Source organism: Fukomys damarensis, unplaced genomic scaffold (assembly GCF_012274545.1).
Source record: "Fukomys damarensis isolate Sample0158 unplaced genomic scaffold, DMR_v1.0_HiC HiC_scaffold_39, whole genome shotgun sequence".
In the NCBI taxonomy this organism is placed as follows: domain Eukaryota; kingdom Metazoa; phylum Chordata; class Mammalia; order Rodentia; family Bathyergidae; genus Fukomys; species Fukomys damarensis.
This window is the reverse complement of record NW_022900951.1, coordinates 89,865,834-89,872,310: the sequence shown is the minus strand read 5'-3', so window position 1 is coordinate 89,872,310 and position 6,477 is coordinate 89,865,834.

Sequence of the window (6,477 nt, the reverse complement as noted above, 5' to 3'; positions counted from 1 at the left end):
TATAATCTTGATTGTTTTTACTTTTCCTACCCCTTCCCTTTCTCCCATTTTCCCAGTTTTACTTTCTCATTTCCACAAAGTCTCTCTTTTTCTTATCAACTTTTATTTTTCTCTTTAGTTTCCTTACACACTGGGTTTCACATATCAAAGAAACCATACAATATTGAGGCTTCTTTGTCTGATTTATAACACGTAACATTATGTTCACAAGGTGTATCCTTTTACCAACAAATGATAGAAATATATAGTTTTTAAAGGTTTATAAGTACTCCATTTTGGTATATATCATGTTTTTTAATCCATTCATCTATTGATGGGCATACAGGCTCCATCTAAGATTTAACTATTGTGAGTTGGGCAGCTCTAAATACAGATATATTACAGATATATACATACATATATATATATATATATATATACACATATATATATATGTATATATATATGTATGTAATATGCATATATCCTACCAATGTATGATGTCTTTAATATTTTGAGGAAGAGAACCAGATTGGATATAGGTGAATCAAATGGAATTTCTATATTTCTTCAAGGAAACTTCATACATGTTAAATTTGTTATTATGTGAGGAGCTTATGCTGGAAGCCACTGTATTGGGTGCATCCCTTTGTTATATCTGCTTTAACTTTACTCTAACTGATGACACAAGTAACACAGAACTAGTGATTACATAAAGCTAAAATGTACAATGGAAATTTAAGTAAATATTTCAGTGTGTCCATGATTTATTTATAGATAAATAAATACTTGGTGTGTACTTTCTAGATCGTCATAAACTAAGGAAACAAAAATGTTAATAGATAATGTGAAATAGGAAGTAAAGGTGCAAAGGGGAAGGGGAAGTGGAGGGGTAGGGTAAAAGAAAGAGGGGAATGGAATTAATATGATAAAAAGAAAAAAATGGATACAAAGTCTTTGTAGATAGGGAGGGGTGGGGTGGTTGAAGGGAGGCAGAGGAATGAGGAAAATATAACAACGAAGATGCATCCTGTAAAGGTACAAATTTCCAATGATGAATGTCATTACATTTTATACATTTAATGTAACAATAAAGTTAATTAAATAAAAATGCTAACGGTGTCACTCTGTTTCAAAAATCAGACAGAGAATTAACCAAAAAAGTCAACTACAGGCGAATTTCTTCAATTTCTTCTTTTAGGTATTCAGTACAGTTACATTCATTATTGGGATCTTGTACCTTTACAAAACAGGTCTTGGTTCTAATTTTTCCCCTTGTCCCTGCCCTCCCTTCACCGTCCTCCTCTCCCCCTTCAAAAACTCTTCATTTCCATTTTTTCATTTTCTCATATTTTTTTTTCTTTTCCCTTATTAGCTTTCCCCTACCCTTCCCACTTTCCCTACACCTTTAGACACTTTCTTCCTATTTCACATTGTCCATTATATCATTATCACATCTGCTTTTTAAATTTGTCAATGAAATTGAAAAGGAATAAATACTTCCAAATTCATTCCTGGAAGCAAGTGTTACTTTCATTCCACAACCAGGAAAGAGCTAACCAAGAAAGAGAACTACTGACCGATCTCCCTAAGGAACATAGATGAAGAAATCCTCAATAAGATACTGGCAAACAGAATGCAGATGGTTATCAAGAAGATCATACACCCTGATCAAGTAGGATTTACCCAGGGATGCAAGGATGATTCAACAAATATAAATTAATAAATGTTATACACTATATTAACAGAGTCAAAGACAAAAACATATGATCATCTCAATAGATGCAGAAAAAGCACTCAACAAAATTCAACAATCGTTCAAGATAAAAACCAAGCAGCAAATTGGAATAAATGGTCTTTACTACAACTTGAAAAACCAACCTCATACTGAATGGTCAAAGACTGGAAACCTTCACATTAAATCAGGAACAGAACAATGATATCCAGTGTCACCACTCCTGTTCAATATAGTTTTGGAAATATTAGCTATAGCAATTAGGCAATAGAAAGAAAGAAAACAAGGCTGCGGATTCAGCTCAGTGGTTCCACTGCCTGCCTCACAAGTGCAAGGTTCTGAGTTCTATTCCTGGTACAAAAAAGAAAGAATGAAAGAGAGAGAGAGGGAGAGAGAGAGAGAGAGAGAGAGAGAGAGAGGCAATAAAGATATGGAAAGGAAGAATTTAAACTCTCACTACTTGCCGATGACATGATACTCTACATAGAAGACCCAAAAACTGCCAAAAGACTGCTAGACTTGACAGATTCAGTAAAGTAGTTCAATAAAAAAGTAAACACTTAAAAATTGATAGCCTTTTTTCCACAAATAACACTCACTGATAGTGAATCTAGGGAAATGATCCCTTTCACAATACCATGAAAAAAATGAAATATCTGTGAATCAATCTAATGAAGGAAACAAAAGTCCTCTGCACTCAGAACTACAATACTCTGAAGAAAGAGATCAAAGAGGTATAAGAAAATGGAAAGACATCCTTGTTCCTGGATAGGAAGAGTCAATATAGTGAAGATGGCCATAATTCCAAAACTGCTTTACAGATTCAAAGTAATCCCTATGGAAATCCCAACAGTATATTTCACACAACTAGAGAAAACAATCCATAAATTCATTTGGAACCAGTAAAGACCTAGAATAACAAAAGCTATTCTAGGCAACAGACACATGTCAGGGTTATCATAATCCCCAACTTGAAACTATACTACAAAGCCACTGTGATAAAACAGCAAGATACTGGCAAAGGAAAAGACCTGAGGATCAGCAGAATAGATTGGAACATACAGAAACAACTCCAGATGTATTCAGCTATCTCGTCTTTGACAAATGAGCCAGCCATCCTTAGTGGAAGAAAGATAGACTCTTTAATAAATTGTGTTGGAAAAACTGGATTTCAACCTGCCAGAGGTTAAAACTAGACCCTTGTCTTTCACCATAAAATGCACATGGATTAAACTAAAATCCACATGGATTAAAGATCTAAACATTAGAACAGAAAATCTAAACTTGCTGGAAGATGTTAGGCAGAATTCTCAGAGACATTGCCATAGGAAAAGCCTTTATGAACAAGTCCTCAGTAACACTGGAACTAGCACAAAGAATCAACAACTGGGACCTCATCATATTAAAATGCTTCTGCACTGCAAAAGAAAACACTTATTATCTAGAATATTTAAAGAATGCAAAAAAAATCCAGAAGCCCCAAATATAAAGACCTAATTCAAAACTGGGTATCTGAAATGAACAGATATTTCTCAGATAAAGTAAAATCAGCAAATAAATATATTAAAAAAGGTTCAACATCACTGGTCAATTGAGAGATGCAGATGAAAACAACACTGAGATTTCACCTTACCCCATAAAGATTGGCTGCTATCAAGATATCAACCAATAACAAATGCTGGTGGGGAAAAGGGAGATAGTAACCCTTCCTCATTTTTTGTGGGAGTGCAGACTGGTGCAACCACTGTGGAGATCAATATAGACATACCTCAATCAACTAGTATTGAAAGTCCCATTTGACCCAGCTAGTTCCCTGCTTTTCAAACACATCCATTTTGTAGTGGAAGTTAATATTATTGAGTTCTGGAGAAGTATAAAATTTGCATCTAATATACTTATGAATTTTTATAGATTGTAGCACAAAATGATCAACATTTTTCAGAAATAAACACAAATTAGTAAAAGAAAATAACCAGAACTTATTACATTTTATTAGAAATAAACATCAAAGATATGAATAACATGCTAAATATTTAAAAGGTATGCAGGAAATAGTTGTTGTAAAACAAAGAATTGAACAAGATGCAGGATGTATCTCATGCAAACAAGAATGAACTGGATTATTGAATAATATTTTAATATTGTCCTTATTTTGTGATAAAATGGTAATGTATGTTATATATGGGGAATAGATATAACTCCCAAATCTGCCAGACATCTGAAATGCAAGTTTGTGCTCTCTAAAATCAAAGATTGAATTCTAGAAAAAATGGAGGGTAAATGTAGAAAAAAATTATTGAGAAAAAGTTTCTAAGAGAGACTGGAGGATATCTGAAAGTTGATTTTCCACTTACCCCACTTCTTTTTTTATTTTTTTATTTTTTATTTTTTTGAGATGGGGTCTCACTATGCAGTGAGACTGAACTGGAACTCACTATGTAGCTCAGGCTGGTCTCAAAATCACAGTGATCCTCCTGCCTCAGCCTCCCGAGTGCTGGGATTACAGGAGTGCACCATACCCCACTTCTTAAAGGTGTTTCATGGAACAAAGCCATGAATTGAGGTGAGTAAAAAGTAGGAAAATCTGTAATTGACTAGTAAGATTACAAGTACAGTCTTAGATAATATTGGTACAATGGTACTGTCACTTAGTAATATCAGTCCAATGGGAAATGTAGACAGAAGGTGGGACAAAACTATGATCAACCAATAAGATTACAACAATTATAGTCAGTTAATATTGATTAAATGGGGATCAAATGAGGAAGCAAATCATGTAGCAAGTCTACAAGGAAAGAGCAAGGATTTTCAGTAGGGGATGGTCAGAGATCTTTCCTGGAAGAGATGGGTTAAAGTCTTGGTTTCCCCCACTCAGGTGATTAATAGCAATTTAGAATATCAGTTATAGCTGTTCATCCCTAGGGGAAATACAGAGGTATAGCAGTTTCTCTCTGTTTATAATACTAAGCAGTGAATATGCCTCAACTGGTTTTCTATCCTCACTGGAGGAAAGATATCCTCTTTAATAAATAGTGTTGGAAAAACTGGATTTCAATATACCAAAGATTAAAAACAGATCCCTATGTTTCACCATGCACTAAACTAAAATACAAGTGGATTAAAGATAAAAATATTAAAACAGAAGAAGTAAACTTGTTGGAAGACAAATTACATAAAACTCTTGAAGACATTGGAATAGGAAAATATTAACAAATCCTCAGTAGCATGGGGACTAGCACAAAGAATCAACAACTGGGATCTCATCTTTTCAAAAAGATCCTGGACTACAAGAGAAACCATCAAGAAAGCTAAGAGACAACCCACAATGTGGGAAAATATTTTTCTGAGACATTCCTCAGGTAAATGTCTACTATCTAGAATATATAAAGAACTCAAAAGAATCAGGCCCCCAAATATAAAGACCCAGTTAAAAATGGGCATCTGAAATGAACAGACATTTCTCAGGCAAAGGTAAAAGCAACAAATAGACATATGAAAAAATGTTTAACATCACTTGTCATTCGAGAGATGCAGATGAAAACAACACTGAGATTCCACCTTATCCCAGAAATAATGGCTGCTATCAAGATATCAACCAATAACAAATGCTGGCAGAGGTATGGTGAGATATGAACACTTCCTCATTGTTTGTGGAAGTACAGACTGGTGCAACTACTGGGGAAATCAATATGGAATTACCTCAAACAACAAGGATTAGAAGTACCATTTGACCCAGCTATTCCCCTGCTGGGTATCTTTCTGAAAGAATTAAAAGAATTATATCACAGTGGTATATGCTCACTTATGTTTATAGTGACTCTGTTTGTAATAGCTAAAACTTGGAGACATCCCAATTGCCATCAACTGGAGATTGGATAAAGAAGAATTTTTTTTTTTATAAAACAGAGTACTACTCAGCTATAAAGAATGAGTAACTAGAGCTATTTGTAGCTGTGTATGCACATTGAGGTCATACTCTTAAATGAAATTAAGACCCACATGTGTAAATACAGTATAGTTTCTCTGATGTGATAAACTAAAATTGTACATAAGTGTCAAAATATATAATTGATATTTTGTAATAGGAAGATAAAGTCTAAATGTGTTGGGAAAATGGGAGGGGTAGGGGAAAGGTAAAAATGGAAGTGAAAAGGAAAAAATTGATACAAAGTCCATGTAAATAGGGAAGAGTGGAGGGGGCAGGGAGGCTAGCAGAATGAGGAAAAAATAAGAACCATGTAAAGGTGCAAGATCCCAATAATGAATGTAACTGTACTGTATATCTAAAATGTACCAATAAAAAACTATATAAAAAGGAACCTGAATTCTATCCTTAAACACAAATTTGCATTATCTATTAACATTTCTTTTACTTCATTTATAAGATCTCAGGCACTTCCATTTTATTCCTGTTAGGCTCTGTGTCTTACTTAAACTGAAATGCCAAAGATTTCTGTTTAAATTTTCTTTCTTTTTTTCCCCCCAAGGATTCTCTTTGTTTGACAGCAGGGTGGATCTGCTGTTGGTCTGACCGGGTTTTGCAGGGCTGCACTACTCGGCTGTCTGTGCTGGTGTCAGAGACCCAGCCTGGAGGGAGGCTCAGCAGAAAGAGCTGTTTTGCTGCGATCACCCGGCGGCGTGCGCGTGAGCTCCCGGCCTGCGCGGGAGCTCCCGGCCTGTGCGACAACAGACCCAGGAAGGACACAAGGACCCCAGAGGGGGTTTTTTTCAGCTGCCTGCCTACCTGCCTGTCTGCGATCACC